The sequence below is a fragment of the Crotalus tigris genome, unplaced genomic scaffold (genome assembly GCF_016545835.1).
Source record: "Crotalus tigris isolate CLP2741 ecotype Arizona unplaced genomic scaffold, ASM1654583v1 scf7180000024387.2241675, whole genome shotgun sequence".
NCBI lineage: Eukaryota > Metazoa > Chordata > Lepidosauria > Squamata > Viperidae > Crotalus > Crotalus tigris.
The window spans coordinates 1,688,211-1,709,780 of record NW_024100557.1 but is presented as its reverse complement, the minus strand read 5'-3'; the positions used below and the strand labels follow the sequence as shown (position 1 = coordinate 1,709,780).

General features: G+C 38.4%; 1 protein-coding gene across 2 annotated transcripts in view; it reads right to left on the bottom strand.

The window, feature by feature from the left end:
- Positions 1–21,570, bottom strand: part of GNG12 (G protein subunit gamma 12) — a 52,002-nt gene that overhangs the window by 23,008 nt on the left and 7,424 nt on the right. For both annotated transcript variants that reach the window (XM_039329066.1, XM_039329067.1), the window contains exon 2: positions 10,486–10,581. The gene's annotated coding sequence lies outside the window, so the exon portion shown is untranslated. The remainder of the gene's footprint in view (positions 1–10,485; positions 10,582–21,570) is intronic.

The window sequence follows — 21,570 nt, the reverse complement described above, 5'->3', positions numbered from 1 at the left end:
AAATGAATTACTGCAGTTGTTAAATTAGTAACATGGTTGTTAAATGAATCTGGCTTCCCCATTAACTTTGCTTGTCAGACGATCACAAAAGGCAATCACACAATCCCAGATACTGCAATCATCATAAATACAATATATGCCTGTTGCCAAGTGTCCAAATTTTGATCACTTGACCATGGGGATGCTGCAATGCTTGTAAGTCTGAAAAAAGGTCACAAGTCACTTTTTTCAGCGCCACTGTAACTTTGAATGATCATTAAATGAATGGCTGTAAGCTGAGGACTTCACCTTATCAGATATACCTAAGTAGCTCAATGGCATTGAACAAAGCCACTCTCATCAAAGAAAGATGACTTCCCGATTCCATTGGGACACTTTTCAGATCATTGCTACAGCAAACATATTTTGATGGCATGAAATTCCATCCCCACTCTATTAGGTTGAGATAACTGATCCATCATTTGTCCACTTTCCATGTTGAACTCTAGTTAGATTTAATTTATTTGTTGAATAAATTAGATTTTCTCAACCATTCAACCAACTCCAGGAAACAGTCTGTTGAAACAGGCTGTTTTAAATGTTTTCTTAAATGAGAACAAGGTCAGAGCTATCCAAAGCTCAAGGGGATATTATCTCACAGGGCAAGAGTAGCCAAAACCTTGTTTCTAAGGTTCTACAAAAGAACATAATTTTAACAGTGGAATATGAAACATGCTATTCTACTAGATCTAATAAATAAGGAGGACATAAGTGGAGACAGGTGGTCCTGCAGATAATCAATCCTTGAGCTATGAAGGCTTTACAGATGATAACCTGCACTTGGAACTTCACCCAGGAGCCAAGTGGAAGCTAGTACAGCTCTTAAAGCAGGAATTTCCCAAGTGAATTGAGATGCACCTGCACTACACATAGTCCTTGACCTACAACTATAATGGAACCCAGCTGTAAGTCAAGGACTACCAGTAATGTATTCTGAATCAACTGTAACTTCCTGACTTGTTGTGCAAAGGAAAACTGATGTGGACCCACACTGCGTGAGTGATTGTAAGTAGGGTCTTCAATCCTACTCCACTTCCTCAAGCTTAAAGATGAATTCATCATTCCTTTCCAAGCAGCTTCAACCATCCAGGAGGGGCATGGATCCAATACACATCCTGTGCACTTTCAAGACTCACAAACTGAGATTCCCCCAGTGGCAGACAAGCCCCGGGCTTAGACAAGTCAAACCTGAGTCAAAGTTGGAATGACTCTGAGTCACTTTATTTATGCCTGGAATTTCCCTTCCCTTCTTCCCTCCCATCCAAAATTTAATTAAGAGTGTAAATCTGTGAAGAGATGCTATTTTGTTCTATACTGTTTTTGAACCATGACTAAAAAAAGGAAGGTAATTATAAATACGTTTTTCCTATTATTTTTCAGAGTTTTTCATTTTATGGTAATTAAATTGCCTCATGAATGAACGGGACCTAATGATGCAATGTAGGAGAAAGGAAGAGAAGTGCAGTTCTAAGGCTTTCTTTCAAAGTGGGAATGATGAAATAATCTGGTTGGAACAGTAAATTATTTGCTTTGATCAGTGATAACAATCTGTGTGAAATCCATCTACTTTTTAAATTGATGGCATAGACGAAGCCATAGAATGATTAAACACAGGGAAGACTGGGTGTATTCTCTCTCTCTCTCTCTCTCTCTCTCTCTCTCTCTCTCTCTCTCTCTCTCTCTCTCTCTCTCTCTCTCTCTCTCTTCTCTAGACAAATAAATGCTCACTTAGGCATTTGGAACTGTGTTCCATCCTTTTGTTAGTTTGAAGCCTGTAATGCAATGTAATGCCCTTAGACTAAAACCAAATTCTTTTCGCCCTCCTCCTCATAATAAATAATAGAAAAGCAGATTTTTTTTTTCTCCTTTGTATCTCCTCGAGGTATAATTATGGATCCTTACAGAAGCAGTATCAATGAGGCTTATTATGACAAGACTGTCAAGAATATGCTACATTATTGCTGTTATTGGAGCCTTTAGTTCAGAGTGAATAATTAATGGCCCGGAGCACAGATATGGTACAATCCTGTAAATAAATGAACATATTGCAATAGGTGCAATGAACCATTGAAAGCAGGCTAACCGAGTGTTCCTACACCTTAAGTAGAAAATGTTCCAGGAAGTAAATCTGTGTCAATTTCACTAGATGCATCATTGCTATCTCCTATTGCTATGTTTTACTCCTACCATCTTTTTAAAATGTATTTATTAAATGTGGCTATGCTATTTGAGATGTGTCAAAAACAAAAATCTAAGAGTCCCCTGGGCAGCCAATAAATGTAAATTAATTTTCTTTGTTTGTTTGCTTGTTTGTTTGTTAAACGTATACATCACTCATCTCACTAGTACGGTGAGTGGGTGGCTTACAGAATGATAGAAAGGTAAAAAAAAAAAGATAACACAAAATGTTTAAAATTAAGAAGGTTAAATAAGAAACTGATAACCAAGACAGGGTGGCCTAGGGGTGGGGATTTTTTCTACCCTGTCAGCCACTCCCAATGTAGGAGGCCCCTATTGGGGCCCCATTTCAAGTGACAGAGCCAGGTTTTCAGGCTCTTCTGTAAGGCCAGAAACATCTCTCCTTCAGCGGGAGAATATTCCAAGGGATGAGGGCCACAGCAGAAAAGGCTCTTCTCCTGGACCCTGTCAGCTGAAATTCTTTGGCTGATGGGATTGAAGTACAGGGTGTCTTCAACTTATGACCACAACTGAGCTCAAACTTTTTGTTGCTAAGTGAGACATTTATTAAGTGAATTTTGCTCCATTTTACAATGCCATAGTTGTTAAGTGAAACACTGCAGTTGTTAAATAAATCTGGTTTTCCCATTATCTTTGCTTGTCAAAAGGTCACAAAAGGCGATCGCTTGACCCCGGGACACTACAACGGTCATAAATGTGAGTCAGTTCCCAAGCGTCTGAATTTTGATCACGTGACCATGGGGATGCTGCAACAGTCGTACGTGTGAAAAAGAGTCATAGGTCATTTTTTTCAGTGCTGTTGTAACTTTGAACAGTCACCTAAATGAACTATTGTAACTTGAGGACTATCTGTACGCCTTTTCTACTGAAACTAGTGGGATGAGCGATACTCAGGACCTTTAAAGAACTTTAAAGTTAATAACCAATACCTTGAATTGGACCCGGAAGCAAACTGACAACCAGTGCAGCTCACACAACAGCGGTGTTACGTGAGCCTCCCAACTGTCCACGCCACTGCGTTCTGTACCAGTTGTAGTTTGTGAATACCCTGCAAGAGTAGCTCCACGCAGAGTGTGTTACAGTAATCCTACCAAGAGATGACCAGAGTGTTATGGGTGACTGCACGCAGAGCCCCCAGGAGATTTATATTTAATTAATCAATCAATCAAAAGACAGCCTCATCATCTCTTTCTTTTCTTTGAAATGCTTTAACTTGTAGGACGAACGCATATTCATCACCTTGAGAGCCCAGAAACAGTTATGCAATTGTGTGCACGTTCACTTGACAGCCTAAGTGTATCTCTTAAGAATGAAGATCATTTATTCAACGTAACAGGATAACTTAATCATAATCTAACACACACAAATTAGCAGTTTTAAGCTGGAATAAGTAAATAAGCAAACCACACTAGCTTTACTGGATAGACTCATTTCCTTCCCACTACCCTGTGTTTTTCAGACCAATTTATTCCTTCATCAGCAGCCTGCAGCTTTCCACAGATGCCTCTGCAATGCCATAACTGAATTCCAGGGATGGATAAACAGTGACAGTAGCAGAATGCTCTGGAATCAAGTTCAATCTGCTCTAGAGGTATCCCAACTATGTAAATGTGGCACTTTTAGTCCTTAAGGTACTTTAGATAGTGGTACTGTAGATATGAAAATGCTAAATGTAATTATTTTCCAAAAAAAGATTAGGGAGAAAATGTTGACTAACAAATCTGATGTATTTTCTCCACCCTTCCCATTCCCTTTCTCTCTTATCCTTTTCTTATAAGAAACAGTCTTTTTCTTTTTCTTTCTAATTATTTCTGAAAACCATTGGGTCAAGGTCCTTTTTTAAGTGTTCCACAGCCAACTTTAAATGGATATTGTTAGCTAAAGCATTATTTTACAATGATCTGAATACTGTTTGCACAACTGCTTGTATGTATTCATTTATGTTTACAGGGCTTATAAGTCATTCTAATCAACCAATTCTTGAATGGCAAACAATTCCCCAAGCCCTTAATTCTGAATTAAAAGAGACAGGTAAGTAATCACATTAAAAAATTAAACATATATATTATAAGCAACCATATAAAAATTATCAGCCAGCATTTAGAAGGTAATAAAATTAATTCATTGTCCAAAGCAACATCCCTAAATTCTGGATCGAAATCAGTAGATACAGTATGCTATTCACAGTGTGAATTCACCTATCTTGCTAAGTTTGTTTCATCAATTTATGAAATAAACCACAATAGGCCAGATGGTACAGATGTTAAGATACAACAAGTTATTTACAAACCACACTAGTTGGGTTAACATAAAATCGAACAATTTTCCATATGGTTAATGTACTGGCTGAACCAAACCAATCTGGGTTCAGTGCAAGAACAATTTTCTGGGTTTTTAGAAATTAATTATGTTCCACCTTCCTTTAATAAGAATACTGAATTACTTGTATTGTATAGTTTAAATACTAATAAGAAATACAATTCTTATATGATCAGAAACGTTAAGAGTCCAACATGGCAATGTATTGGCTATCCAGTTATTAGCCAATGCTTAAATATCCCCTAGGACAGTGGTGGCGAACCTATGGCACGCGTGCCAAAGGTGGCACTCAGAGCCCTCTCTGTGGGCACATGCGCTGTCGCCCCAACCCCACCTCCCCCCATAGCCCCCTCACCAGCAGCCCCCCAGAGGAGAGTCGCCCCCAGGCACGGCCTGTGCAGAGCAGCACAGCCAAGGACACGGCAGCCGGACAGCGGGAACAAGACTCTGCCCTCACGCCCTGTCACATGCAGTTGATGCTGTGGGGCATGGACGGAGGGTGTGGCCGCCATGGCACTGCTAGGCCCCTGGGCGATCTGCTGCGGGCCATGGGTGGCCCTGCAGGCAGGTGAGGCATGGCAGAGTGTGGGCGGAGCAGGGGGTGGGGATGGGCTAGAGGGGCGGAGCAGGGATGGGACAGGGGGTGGTGCGGTTTTTGGGCACTCAGTCTCTAAAAGGTTCGCCATCAATGCCCTAGGATTACACAAGTACAAGTAATCCTCGACTTACAATTGAGCCCAAAATTTGTGTTGCTAAGCGAGATGGTTGTTAAGTGAATTTTGCCCCATTTTATGACTTTTCTTGCTATAGTTGTTAACTGAATTACTACCGTTGTTAGTAATATGGTTGTAAAGTGAATCTGGCTTCCCCCTTGACTTTGCTTGTCAGAAGGTCACAAAAGGTAAATCCCATGACCCCAGGACATTGCAACCGTCATAAATATGAGTCAATTGCCCAGCATCTGAATTTTGATTAACTTGACCATGGGGACGCTGCAGCAGTTGTAAGTGTGAAAAATGGTCATAAGTCCCTTTTTTCAGTGCCATCATAACTTCAAACGGTCACTAAATAAACTGTTGTAAGTCAGGGACTAACTGTATGACTATCTGGCCCCTTTTAAAAAAACTTGTTGTCATCACTAAAAAGAGGGGCAGGTATATAAACACTCTAGTGGCTATGATTATTTTCCAATACTGGAATTTAAGCTACATTGTAGTATATTATCTATTTAAGCACAGTTATGCTGTTTCAGCTATCCAATTCTCTAATTCCAAAATTATGAACATGAATTTTCTGGTTAAGACCATTTGTAAAACTCCCTCGGACTTATATAGTTAACAACAGAACCCAAGCAGACATTTTTGTTTTTATGGGGTTTTTTTATATGCACAGCTCTGGGAAACCACAAAAATTTATCCAGTCCTACAACAGACATTGCAAAGATGTAATTTGCATCTTCTGAGCTTTGAGATGAAGATAGCAACACATTTCTGGCACAAAGTGCAGTTATATTCTATACTAGTTCTCAAAATCTCTGAAATGACAGGATTTACAGACGTGCAAGAGAAAAGTGTTTAAAAAGGACAGAAAAAGCAACAATTGGCCAACTTACATATGTTCAAAAGATAAGACCGTAGAAAGTCACCTGGATTTGAAGAAATTATGACATAGAGCAAGCTATCTGTGTTTACAGGACTATCCTCGATTTGAAAGGCACACAAAGGTGTCACAATAATATTTTCTGGAGAAACTAGTACAGGGGTCCCCAATCTGTGGGCCACAGACCACCACCAGGTTCTGGCCTATTTGCAACCAGGCCACATGAGTGGTAAACCACTGCGCACCCAGGCATGCAGCTCTACTTGCACGAGTAGCGGGTGCCGGCGCTCGCAGCCCCACTAGAAACTGTGTGCGCGCGTGCATGTGCCCCTCACACAAAACCATCCCCTCTTCCTCCCCTCCCCCCTGCTCCAGGCCACCAACCCGGACAGGTTGGGGAACGCTGGATTAGTAGTCTTGAAATTCTGTTCAAGAATTTGAACAGAAAATAGTACAAGTAATTCTGTGCTAGCCCCACAGAGTACTCACTTACAAACTGACTGCCCTGGGACAATAGATCAGAAGGTAAAATATGTGCTGGGTTCATGTATTGCATTAAAACATGGCTTGCTTTAATCATGATTTGTGGAATAAGCAATACCAGCCTGGTTGAAATATGAACATACCAGAGTAGCTCGATTCACAGGTCATGCTAAGTCAAAAGCAAAGAAACCGTACGAAAATTTAGTGTCAAATATGAATCTAGCCACCTTCTTGTTTTTGCTATTTGGCCAGGGACGAAGAGCTGCTGGAAAGGTGCGAGCATCACTTCCCCGGATAAACACCAAGCAAAAGGAACAATAATCTGCTCCCCTTTGTCATCTGAACAAGGAACTGCTACAAGAAGTCGGCTCCCCCCTTCCCTGACAGAAAACAGATCCTGATTCAGTTACTAGTAACTATGGGAGTGCAGAAAAGATTGGAAGTAAACACAGGGTTTGCCAGAAGAAGGTAAGCCTGGATTTCATGTGGGATGTGGCGCTTTTTAAATAATAATAATATGCAATACTTTACACTGAAGTCTGGCAGTGTCTTGGCAGACAGGGAAGGATGCTTTCCCTTTGGCGGAGGGTATTATGGTATATTGCGGCTGTGAGAGAATTGGAACAGCTTCCAAGAGGAAAGATGGAACCTTTTATATTTTGGCTTTCTGTTTTTGTTAATCCCATAATTTATTAAATTTGCTGATAGCGGTTTAGGTGCAGGCCTAGAATCCAGGAAACTGTGAGTTCTAATCTCACCACAGGCATGAAAGCTGGGTGGGTAACTTTGGGTCAGCCACTTTCTCTCAGCCCAGCCCACCTCACAGGGTCGTTGTATAGGGGAAAACAGGAGCAGGAAGGACTATTGTGTATTCTCGTTGCCTTGAATTACTTATAAAGTAATAAAAGCAGGACAAAAATATAATAAATAAATAATAATATCCAATACCAGTTTGATACTAAATTTCATGAGCTGGAATTCAGGAAGCTCGTGGGAAGGCAAAAACAGGGGGATCTGGGGGCTACACACAGTCCACAATGTATCTTTTACCTTGGGAAACTAACCCCCTCCCCTGTTTTCTTTTTCTTCTATTCTTTTTCTTTTGCATTGTTTTCAATTTTTAAACTAAATACATCACATTAATAAGCGTATATTAAATGAAATGAAAACTGAATAGACAGCAAATCTTTTCAAAGACTGGGAAACTAAATGAATGGAAGACAGACACAGGTCTGTCTACTCTGTAAAAGCTCTTGTAATTAATGAGCTTCTGAATGTCCCAGATCACTCACGGAGCTAGTCCTCAGATTCCTGTTGTGCTAACTTATATATCTGACATTTCCAGGTAAGTCATTTAAGGATACAGAAACACACCACATTGTGTGCTGAGGACAGCTGGCAGTCTATGAGCAAACTTAATGCATATTTTTAATATTTATGTTAATGTTTACCACTTAACCACTATTGAAAACAATGAGGGGCAGTTTCATCTAATGATTAGACTGTTTAATTGTAACCAGGAATGCTTAGATTCCAGTTCTTCTTGACTTCATATTTCAATGAATGATTCCAGCATAGATATTATTTTTCAACCTAACCTTCCTCACTGGGTATTGTGAACACAGAGTACAGACTAGCACCATGTGCATCGCCTTGAGTTTCCTAAATAGTCGTTTTTCCACAGAAATTAATTTTTCTCCACTATCTTTTGGCCAAGACTTGAAACTAGAAAAGCACAGGTCAAACAACACAAAAATTATCCCTTCAATTCAACATTCCCCCAATATAAATTCTGGTTTCAAATGAAGAATGACTAGCTTTTAACCTTAGTAAACAGAACAGTTTATAGGTTGAAAAATTATGCAAGCCTCAAAATATTTAGGCCTGGTAGAAGCCTGACCTCTAGTGGACAAAGGTAACAGTAGTTCAGCTCAGTTTCTGATATCGTGTGTACAGTATATTTAAAATGTATTTTAGATTTAAAGATAATCTGATTTGCCAGCTATAAATAATGTACTGCTTATTTGACAAAGAAAAAAATGTAAACTAATAATAATAATAATAATAATAATAATAATAATAATAATAATAATAATAATAATAATAATAAAGGTAGACAAAATGCCAAATCCAGTCTGAACATCTGGCTGACTGTGCGATGATCCATAATAATAATAATAATAATAATAATAATAATAATAATAATAATGAAGTTGGAAGGGACCTTGGAGATCATCAAGACCAACCACTTGCTCAGGTGGACAAATGGCTGTCCAGTCATCGACTAACACAAAGAGAAAGTACTCAACAAAAGTTGGGCTCAAGATAATCTAATCTCACCGATATCCTGATATTTTCACCCAAAACTTTGTGCTTTCAAATGATACCTGCCAACACAGATAACACATGAGGGGGAGAGAGAAAGAGTGCTAAAATTCCAGCATACGATCAACTTTTTAAGGCTTTCCATTCCTCAAGAAGGCTCAGAATGTATATGACTGTTCATCTAGAACTGAAAATACAATAAACAATGAACTCTCTTCAGCAAGGCTGGTTCACCTACAGGCTGCTTTTGGTCTTCAGCCTCTTTTTTGTGACCTCCAGAAACTGATATGAGTCCCCAACTTACAACCAAACTGAGTCCGGAATTACAGCTGCGAATCATTGTTGTTAAAAGGGCACCACAGGTCACCATATGACCGGACCCGATTTTACAACATTTTATGCAGTGATTGTTAGCTGAATTAATTTTTCACAATGGGCATTTTTGCCAGAAAATGGAAGTAAAATGCTAGAAAACCAGGGAAACACTTTGAAAATCAGGATCCCATGACTGCGGGACACTGCAAACGGCCATAAAGAGAAGCCAGTTGCCAAGAGCCCAAAATGCGATCAAATGAACATGAATGTGGTACTATGGCTATCATAACTTCAACACTGGGTCAGAAGTACCTTTTGGGGAGGGGAATCCATTGCAACTTCAGTTATTGAGTAACCGGGTTTAAGTTGAGTCCTACCTGTATCATGGTTTTCTGTAATTTATACTGTTACTGTTATATTTCTAAAACTTCCTATAGGCTTAATTTTAACTATTCCAATTCCCTCAAAGGGAAGAAATTTTTATTTCTTGGAAGTGGGGACATTGTCTTATTGCTGCTATGCCCCTTGCAGTTCTTGATTCTTTAAAAGTTGTTTTAAAAAAGAGACACATTCCTCGAGCTGCAGAAAATTTTGCCAGCTCTGCTCTACGGTCTATCCACAGTACATATAGTCCTCGACTTACAACCATTTGTTTTGTGAACGTTCGAAGTTACAACGGCATTGAAAGAAACTGACTTACGACCTTTTTCACTTACAACTGTGGCAGCATCCCCGTGGTCACGTGATGAAAATTCGGACGCTTGGCATATGGCATGCCTTTATGGCAAATGCAGGGTCATGTGATCATTTTTGCAATCTTCTGACAGTGACTCACTTAGTAACTGTGGCAAGGTCGTAAAATACTATGAAATACCTTAATCCTGGTAACATTAAATATATGAATGTAAATTTAGAACTACAGTAAAATTTATAAATAAGAATAAGAAGTTATTATTCATAACTTCCAGGTGATACATTAAACTTAATTCCTAAACAGCCAGCTGTTAATCAATTTATGCAAACATTTAATTATCAGTCCAGTCTGGAGATGCAAGGCAGTTTGCCATAACTTTTAAATCAATAGATCAGAAAACCAAGCCCAGGGAGGCAGTCCAACAAAATTTCCCACAAATTAAAGTATAAAAAATACTAATAATTCCTGAACTTGAAAATAAGCATGCCATATTTTTTTTTTGAAAAAAATACCTTCAAAGAACAGGAACACTTGGACTTTTAAAGCACCAGAAATCTGGCTTCCAATCCTTTTTCCACCACAAATAGTGTACTTGGCTTTTGGCAAATCTGTAAAAAAAAAGATATATCAGGAATTAAATCTATAGATAATGAAAAGAAAAAAAATGTCTCTGTACAGGGAACCGTACCTCTTCTTGCATCAATAAAAGTGCTATAAAGACTTTTCTTTTTAAATATTTCTGGTTACTAATAATATGATAGTTTAATGGAAATACTTGATTTCCTTAAAGCGTTTACAGTAGAATATAATGTTCAATAAGCACAAAAGCAGGTGGACTGTTGGCTGAACTAATATACCCTGCTGTTCCATAATGCAATTTTTACATCAATTTTTTTTGTGAACTCAATACATCAGAATGTTTTCAATGGCATATTTGTTGACACATAAAAATGCAACTTTTGACAGTACACTGAATGTTCAACATGACTGTAAACCTTAGACTGCTTTTTTTTTCACTTTTTCTTCTAGAAAAATAAATCTTATATTAAAATAAATAGCCTGGAAGACAAAGCACCATTCAAACCTTTGGTTTGAAATTATTCTGTTTAAAATTTCTAGTGTCTGTCTTTACACACAAATAAATGGATATACATTTCATTGAGTTAAATGGGGGGTTACTGCCAATTCAGTCTGCTTTCTGCTTACAATAAAAGATTACTTTCAAACATATTTAATAGTGTTGAGATGATTGTTTTGACTTTTATTATAAAATTCTATCATGAACATGAAATTAAACCTAAATAACTTGCCAGGAGGCTAATACTGTTGTCTGTTTAAATAAAAACACAGATAGTTTTGTGACACCTCAAAAAAAGGAGTTTCTAGAAACAATTTTTCAAAGCATTCATTTCTATGAAAATGATCTAGAAAAATCTGATATAATAAAATCTTCAACCTCCAGCTCACATTCCCCAGGCTTTCAGCTTACATGGCATTGAGCAAAGAGCTCTCTTCCCTGCCCAGCCTACCTGCTCTCCTACTCCTGCTTTACTTTATCCTCACGTTTCTTCTCCATGGAGAATTGAGAAACAGAAAATGCCTGGGTAAAGTTGAAGCTGATTTTGCTGCAGTTCCTACCAGCCCATTACTAGGATTGCCTCTGGCTTTACCTTTCTATTTCTCCTTGCCGTGAAAAAGTGTGGTATGAGCAAAACCGCTAGGGCTACGAGGAGATGCTATCTGCACTTTCTCACTGGTGGATATGTGGCATGAGTCCCGGTTCCTGTGAGTCTGACTTGGCACCCAGTTTCCCTGACGAAAAAATTACATGCCTGTTGAAGCACTATTTCTCCATACAGGAGCTAGGAGGACACTGAAGAAGGCAGGGATTAATGAATGTCATTCTGCTTCAATAGGTCAACAGGAAGGTCTAGAATAGATCAAGCCACTCGCCCAAATCCATTTCCTTATACTTAACACTTTCTTGTCCCAATTCACACAGTTCAGTGAGCCAGAAAATAGTATGAATGAGAAGGTTTCTCAATGGTTATTGTTACTTTATTCAAAGCGGTAGAATAAGTTTGTTCAGTACAGTAAAAGAAAGTAGTAGTGAATGAAACACAAAAATAGTAATACTTTTAGGGGATGTGTGAGTATTTTCTCCCTCATATTTAATGAACACAACAGATGTTGATTTTGGTGGAAGAGAAAGCACTGTACAGGAGTGATGACATGTCAGCCGGATCCAAGGGAAGGTCAGATGCATATTGAAGTAGGCTTTCACATGCACATCTCATGCACAGCCAATGGATGCTGTGCCCAATCTATTCAGAGGTCTGGGACTCTACAGAAAATACCCTTTGGGAGGAGGCAGACGGGGCACATCAAGAGTCCATGCAATAAATAGTTCAATGGTGCCACTTTGGCATATCAGGCAGAATTCCATGAGCATAGCTGTGTTGGAGATATGTTGACTATTTAAATCAGGGGTGTTCAACCTTGACAACTTTAAGTCTTGGCTCTTTAACACTTACGTCCACAGATCTTAAAAGTTGCCATGGTTGGACACCCCCGATTTAAAGAAAGGAAAAACTAAGTTGTATTTAACATATCTGCAACCTTTTCACAAAAAAGTGAAAAAGGATCAAATGGTCCTTAATGTAAAGGGCTATTTCTGATCCCTAAACTGTGCTACTTTACTGATATGACATGTTTCCCTCCCAGTACTGTACTTACACAACCTACTAACCACCAGGAAGAAATGAAAATGGTTCATCATAAGCTTCAGTGGGGCCCAGTCTACTGGTAATGAGAATTTTAGCTAAACACCTGCTTCAAATTTAAAATATCCTACTACTCTATGAGTATTTGACCACAGCCTGACTCAAGTATTACAAGAGGAGGACAGGCAGAACCTGGGGGCAGAGTCAAGAGAGGAATCAGCCTGGAATTGTAAACATTCCCACAAGTGGTCCAAGTCCAGCATCTCTTGAATTCTGTTAACTTATCTAGTGCTAATTTAGTGCTGACAGTTAGCTGACCATTAGATTCTTCTGTATAGGCATGATCAATAAATCAGCTTAAGTAGAACTTAAGGTTGACTCAGCTTTCCATCCTTCCGAGGTCGATAAAATGAGGACCCAGATTGTTAGGGGCAATATGCTGACTCTGTAAACTGCTTAGAGAGGGCTTTAAAGCACTATGAAGCGGTATATAAGTCTAAGTACTATTGCTATTAATATGTGGTCTTTGCACATGACAGGTATTTTGCCCAACTCTATAGATAACATAATCAAGCCACTTAATTAGAATGGTTCGGGATTATGTGGAACATAAGAACAATCTGGGTTTAGGAAAAATAGCACAGACACACTATACAATAATGTATGTCTGTTAGTTTTATATCCCATCTTTCATTCAGGGATAGGAGTCTAAACATATGAATAAGATGCACAAAACCAACCTATACTTTACATTTGTCATTTTTAATCTCTAGATTGTAATTAAATTGGATTTCAGTCCATTTATATGATTCTCTTTTTAGTACTATTAAAATTACTCTAATGTGCCATGAATTTCATATGGAGAATTAAAGTGTTAGTTTGAGATACTAAAAAGATGAGAAGAAAGAGGAGCTGTTGCTAGGTAACAGAATATGTTTCATAAGCAGGAAACCTCTTTATCAAGGATATTTGGGTGAAACAAACTTGCCTAAGATTCTAGAGAAGTGAAGCAGTCTGCTCAGAGATAAACAATCTGTGGTTCTCAACCAGTGGTGGGATTCAGCCAGCTCGCACCAGTTCAGCACAACCGGTAGCTAATTTTTTGTGGCTCGGGCCCAGAATAGCCTTCTGGAAGCGGCACCCACCCAGAGAACCGGTTGTTCACATATTTGAATCCCACCACTGTTCTCAACCCATATTTTCTCTGCCCCTTCCAAAGAAACCTGACATTGTGCTGTTCAAACACAGATATACCCCCCCCCCCCGTTTTTGACAATTTCAGTTGGAAAATAAATGAAATAAAGAAAAAGATGATGTTAAACCGTCAGACAACCATAGCACATCTATGTTTTTTTAAAAATCCCAGTACTTCCTCCAACACTGGAAAAATGGGCTAAAATCCCATTTTCTCTGGCAATAATATTAATTACTATCACTCACTGCAGTTGTTGGCCACTGATTCTTTCTTTAAGCATAGCAATCAGAGATTTAGTGTTTACATCTGGACTAAATGGAGCAGTGTAATTCAGAGTTGTACATCTTTTTTTTCTGGAAAAACATTTATGATTTTGTGATAACAGCCTTTCTTAAGAGCTTGAATTAGCTTTTTATGCAAAGTTTTGATGGTGCTGAATGGGGGCTATTTATGCAGCCATAACAGCACTCCTCTCTCACATGATCACGGTTGAGGCACTTGGCAACCAATTTGCACTTACAACGGTTGCAGCATCCTGCTGTTATGTTATCACTGTTTACAACCTCCCCTGCTGACTTCCCACAAGCAAAGTCAATGAGGAAACTGACAAAGTATGAGGTCCTGGAGATCTCACACCCTGTAGTGTGCATTGCACCACCTCCCTGCCTGCACTCTGTACTGCATGCCCACTTGGCCACAGCATGCTCTGGCCATGTTCACACCAAGCTGCTGCACCTACCTACTCTTCACCGGTCTGCACCCCATAATACTCATACACACACCCTCCCTTGCACTCCCCTACACAACCATATTCATACTATGCCACAGCAATCTCCCTGCCCAACTATGCTTGCACCAAGCTACAGTACCCATCCCTACCTGCAGGCCTGTTTCTGAACTGCCTACACACAGAAAGGCTTGTCATGACTGGGACTTGCAGTTTCCTGCCGGCTTCTCCACTGACTATGTTTGTTGGGAGACAGCGGGAAGTCTTAAATTGTAATCACATGTGGGTCTCACTTAACAACAGCAACAGGAACTGCCAGGATTTCTGTTGCTAAGTGGTGCACTTACATGATGTCATGCTTTATAACCGCACTGCTTATTGATGGAAATTCTAATCCCAATTAACCGCATTAAATGAGGACTACTTGTAGTTTAAAGCCAATAATGAACACAGAAACCTAAAGATACCATATTAGCACTGGAAGGTTCCTGAAGTAAGGATTCTGAAAATTAAACAAATATCTATTAACTAAAATTCCTGTTATACTAGATGCATAGATGTAATTACTTCTCTGCAATTATTTCTTGAGCATATATTGTACCTTACCCTTCAGTTCAAAGTCCCCAGGACTGAAATACTGTTACCTAAAATAATAAAAACTATACAAACCATGTAATTATTAATACAAACGTCAAACGAGTAACAGAGCAACAGCAACTTTAAAACATATTTTTCGGAGTATTTCAGAAGTGACAAATGAAGTAAAATTATTTTCAACAGAAACTGTATACAAGAACTGAAATTATACTGAAATGTTAATCTGAGATAGGTTATCTTTACCTCTAATTTGGAACCTAAACATGAAACAGCTTCATCATTCAGTTCAAGTTCAAAAAGATGCAGTTTTATCCATTAATGTCATCTAGATATGAATGCAGATTAACTTGTTAGACAACGGTAGAAACATTCATGTAGCAAAAAGCAGTTGGATGCTTTATAAACTAAAAACAAAGTTATAGACACAAGATTGATGTGATAGGCTGCAAACCTCATCCAATCAATTAAAAATACTATATCAGACATACATCTTTTTTTAATCCTGCAACTGGTTTAGCAAGAAAAAAAACTAAAGATGAAAAGATGATTAAGCTCACTTATATGACATATCTTATCATAAACAAAAATATTTAAGTAGCATTTTATCAGCTACGTCTGTATTTTGTTGACTGCTAGTCACATATAAGAAGTTCCTTAATTTCTAAATATTTATGGAAGATAATTCATGCTTTATTGTTCATTTATATTAAAAGATATAAAAACATATAATGAAATTATACACAAACCCACAGATAAACAGCAACTGGAACTACTGAAATCAGCATAGCTAAAGCCAGAATTGAATTATGCTCCAAGAGGAGAAATGTGCTTGTATTGCTGGAAAGGAGTAAAGAATATGAAGTTTTAAAAAGATCATATATATTTTAAGTAGAATTTAGCTGATTTTATAAATTTATGACTTTCCAATTTATAAACCTCATTAAAAAAAAATCTAAGCAAAGCAGCTGTAGTTGTTATTCCTCTTCATTTCCAACTTCTTTCCAGCAGCGAGTCCCATTAGCATAAAGTTTTTTTTTTATTGCACAGAGTGAATACAGTATATTTATCTTGAAATGTAAGCATGCATTTTTTTCAAAAAAAAAAAAAATCTGAATCATCAAAGAGAGGAATGTGGTTCTTTGCACTGCAACTGCAGGTACTAACAAAGTTTAATCAATATTTCAAACATGACCTTCAGATCATGAAATTACATACAACCATTTTGGAGGAAATAAAGGCAAATAGTTTGTTGTCTTAAAATGTAAATACACTACATTATAAAACTGGATTGGATATTAAAACCCTTAGTCATAACAACTATCCTACTCAAATTTCTGTCTCTCTCCACCATCACACAGCTGGCTGTGTGAATTAATGTGCAAATAGCCTAATTGTATATTTCTGGAAAATGGAAAAAATATATGTATGGATCAAAAAAATTAGAGGGCTCTGAATGATTGAGTTATCTTTTAAGTTGTTGAGCTCAATAGAACACAAATAAGGTATTTTATTACTTGAAACATTATGGGTCTAAGCAGTGAAACCAAAATGCTGAAGATGGTCTTATACTAATTGCAGCAACCACTTTGCCTTTCATATCTAGATAAACAGTGTAGCCTTCTCAATCTGGTGTCCTCCAGATGTGTTGAAGTTGCACTTTGTGTTGCAAAGGTTAAAGTGATGGGTTAGAAGCTGGAGATCAAGGTTCCAGTCTAGGGGTGGGAAACTTGGCTCTTTTAAGACTTGTGGACTTCAACTCCCAGAATTCCTGAGCCATCCATGCTGGCTCAGGAATTCTGGGAGTTGAAGTCAACAAGTCATAAAAGAGCCAAGGTTCCCCACCCCTGGACTAGTCCATCTCAGCCAGATGAACTCACTGGATGATTTGAGGCCAGTCAGTCTGTCTCAGCCCAACTTTCCACCCAAGGCAATTTTTATAGAAAGAAATAAGAAAAGGGAACTCTTATGTGGATTGTCTTGAGTTCCAAACAAAAGATGGTTGTCATAAATACTAACTTGAAAATATATGATTTTATATTAATCCAGTAATGAATGGCTAGCTTGAATTGTAATCACTCCACTGAAGTTCCTTCCCTCTATAGAAATTCATTTGCAAAAAGGTCCTTTGTCTTTGAATGGCTGGCAAATCATCAAGTATCTGCCAAACAACCTAATTACAGCTGTGACCCTGCATCTGAAAACTTTTAACAACATTAAATATAAAAATCTTAATCTTCTATGAGTTCAGGCCTAGATTTAACAACCATGTACGGTATAGTGCAGAGGTGGGCAACTATGGTGCCTTTATAACCTGTGGATTTCATCTCCCAGAATTCCTGATTCCATAATTGCCCGCCCCTGGTATCATGTCAATAAGCACTCCCAAATTAGAGTCAGAAAATCTTATGCTGCCAGGAAGACAATTAAAAAAAATAGTATGTGATGGTCATGTGCTGCTGCTGCTGCTGCTATTAGTTGAATGGAAAGAGGTTCCCAGCCTTTTACAAGGAGACTGCTGTGGGTTTTTTTTGTTTTGTTTTTTATTTTAAGGAAAAATTCAGTTGGGACCCAAAATATCCGAACTCACAGATATTCTTCTCCATCACAATTGTATTTATTAGTAATCTGTTGTGTAAAATTTAAATTTTTGCTCTCAAGCCACCGTGCCAATTTAAAAAAAAAAATCCAGTATTTTCCTATAGAGAAAAATGCAGGTCATTCCCAACTACTTTGAAAGACAACGTATCAGTGATAAGCAGAAATATAAGGAAGGAACAAACATGTAATTGTTAACAATATTGCTAACCCTTTATTATAACCCTCATTATATTTTATGGGCAGGGGGTAGCTTTTCCTACTTTTAACATAAATGAAAATGTTTGTATCCAACACAAGTAGGCAATTACTGCAAGAAACACTAAAAGTGGGGATTCTTGGGCAATTCAAAATGTGGCAATGAGCATGATAAGGAATCTGCTACTGCTACTGGTCTATTATCTACTCCCAAATTATTCTGTAAATATTGTACGGACAAATTGAATCACCGCTGAATAACAATGCAATTGCAGCCAGTTGTTTTTTCACGTGGAGAGGAATACAAATCCTTCTGTTCTGTTCCTTACCTACATCCTGCATCCATAGGAAACAGTTACTTAGTATTGAAATTCTCAGTCAGAAATATAGTTTCCTAAAAAAAAAATGTTTTTTCAAAGTTTTGTAGAGCATTAATTCTTTTAGCTTTGATTTGTGCACCTCAATTCCTAGTGCTTCTTCCCAACAGTTTTGATCAGAGAATTATATTAAAAATGCCCTTCAAAAAAAATAGATGCACCAAAGATTGCATTTCTTCTTAAACATCAGCCCACAGTTTAAAATCTAACACCGCTACTTAATGCTCAGATTATTGTGTAAGTCCTAGCTTGGTTTTTACATGTGCGCCTAATATAAGTCCTACCCCAAAAATAAGCCCTAGTTAAGACTCCACCCACTCTGTCCCGTCTGGTTGCACGAGATGGGGTGAAGCGCACACGTAAAAATCAAGCTAGGGCGGGAGTGGGGAATGTGGAGCTGTCCCATGCACCCTGCACCCACTTACCTCAGGGCCCCCCAGCCAGGCCTCCCATTCCCCAGCACTTGCCTCGCCTTGTGGTGGCGGCACCAGCAGCAGCAGCCACTTCCACTTCTTCCGGTTGCTGGCAGCTGCTTGCGGCAGGAGGCCATGTGGCATGTCATGCCAATGCTGCCGTGTAGCGCATTGCACTCATGCTGCCGTGTCACAGAGTGATGTGCCATGCCACATGTTGTCCTGCCGCAAGCGATGGCACTGGCACAATGCACTATGTGGTGTCCTGCCGTGAGCAACTGAGAACGGCTGCAGAAGTCGGGTGGTGGCACGATAGGTGTCAGGGCACGGGAGACCTGGCTGCAGCAGTCCTGAAGTAAACGGGTATGACATCCCCTGAAAATAAGACCTAGTGCCTCTTTTGGAGGCAAAAAAAAATATAAGACCAGATCTTATTTTCGGGGAAACACAGTATGTAAAATTAGGTCACTGTGTGCTCAATAAAATTTCTAAAACCATCCAGAGAGAAATTTTGACTGAGTGTCATAGGCATCAGTCTTAGGTTTATTTTTTTAAAAGCTTGCTGTGAAATGTTTAATAACATTTTGATATGGGGTGAAACTGAAAGGGTAGCTAATGCCACAAAGTCAAATCAATATTCAGACAATTTCATTAAACCAGAACATTGATCTAAATAATGAATTTCAACAAAGTTAAATGTAAAACCCTGAATTTAAGGTGGAAAAAGAGGCTCAGGGTTCTTATTTGATCACAAGCTAAATGTAAGCCAAAAGTGTGATGTATCTCAAATAAAAGCTGATGCTAAAGAGAGAGGGATTTGTTCAAAAATGGGACCTTAATAGTTCTCCAAGTGGAATTCTGTTTTACTTGTCATATACATTCTTTCAATTATCACAAATCCTTGAAAGTTTTGTTGATTTTCAATTTAAATGCAAAGTGGTTGCATATGACACACTCCTTGGCTTTTTTTTTTTTTGCTCCTGTTATTAGCAAACTTGATCTTAAAACTCAAAGGCACAATAATATTTTTTTTAAATAATTATATTATTAACCTCCATAAAAAACAAGTACAACACTGTAAATTGTGGTCCTGATACAGGAACAAATATTACTTTCACTTTTTATTATGTTTTTCCAATCATTCTTAAGACCCTAGAAATACACTGGTTAAAGATTCCACAATCAGATGTTTTATATATTTAGGATGAATAAAATTTATGCCTAAGTAAAAAATGTCTGACTCCTTTTGCCGGATAGATCAGATGCTAAGGAAATAGCCTGCCCACCCAAATCAAATTCCAACTCTAGAACATAATACTATAGGGGAAATCCTCCAATATTCTTCAGAAGATTTCCCTTATAGCATTAAACCCTCCCCTTCAGTGGTATGTGTTTCTTTATTCTTGAAAAAAATCTGCAATGGTTGCTAATCAGCTTCTGCGTCAAATTGAAGTACCAATTATCAATTTACCATTAAGTACTATCACTTTTAAAGCCTTTTGCAATGCAGCACCAGGATATATTTAGGCACAGGTAGTCCTCAACTTACGACAATTGAGTCCAAAATATATGTTGTTAAGTGAGAAATTTGTTAAGTGGGTTTTGCCCCATTTTACGATCTTTCTTGCCATAGTTAAGGGAATCACTGCAGTGGTCAAGCTAGTCACACGGTTGTTAAGTGAATCTAGCTTCCCCACTGACTTTGCTTGTCAGAAGGTTCGCAAAAGGTGATCACGTGACCCTGGGACACTGCAATCGTCATATATATGAGTCAGTTGCTAAGTATCTGAATGTAAATTACGTGACCATAAGGATGCTGCAACAGTCATAAGCGTGAAAATGGACATGTCACTTTTTTCAGTGCCCTTGTAACTTTGAATGGTCGCTAACGAACTGTTGTAAGTCAAGAACTACCTGTACTTGCCAAAATCAAATCTGCTCTACCTATCTACTATTTGAGTAGGTCTGTGGAAGTCCTCTCTCCTTACGAGGTGTATGGATTGTGGGCCAAGTGATGGTAGTAGCCTTTATTTTAAAGAACACTCTGTCCCAGAGGTATGGATGGCCCCTACTCAACAGATGCTTCAAAAACAGGCCCAAGCAGCAACAGACATTTAGCATTTAAGTTACATGAACTGTATCCTTGATATAACAGCTTTGTTCTTGTTCGTATTTTTAAAAATCTTATTACTTTTATCTGTTTCCAATACCTTTTATTGGTCTTCATTGTACCTCATCCAGAATGTCAGAATTGAGACGGATTATAAATATTGTTAAAAGCAAACAAGTGAATAATGACTAAAGTCCAACCACCACAATATAACAAGGGTATTTTTGTCTGCCAGAAGCCCACAACCCCTCCAGAGCAATTGTACAGGTAGATTTCGCTCATGTGTACAAAAGGTATCTCTGCTGCGTAATTATACATATATTTAGATGACTGGATCCCTTGCATTTCCCATACTATAGTGCAATCCTTATTCAAAGGCTAACATGACCCATCATATTGCTTTTTTTTTCTTCAAAACAATGCCAAAACACTTATATTCTTTTCACCATTTTGGGTGCTTGGAAACCAGCCCACATTTATGGACGTTTGTGGCATTCCTCAGTCACATCAGTAAGCCTTGTTGGTCTGGCAAAAACCATCCATTGTGGACAATGGGCTTAACAACCACTGTGCTTGCTTAATGAGGTAAACCAGTGGTTCTTAACCTGGGCAATATTGCCCCCCTGGGGGCGATTTCATTTTTCAAGGGGGCGATGGAATGA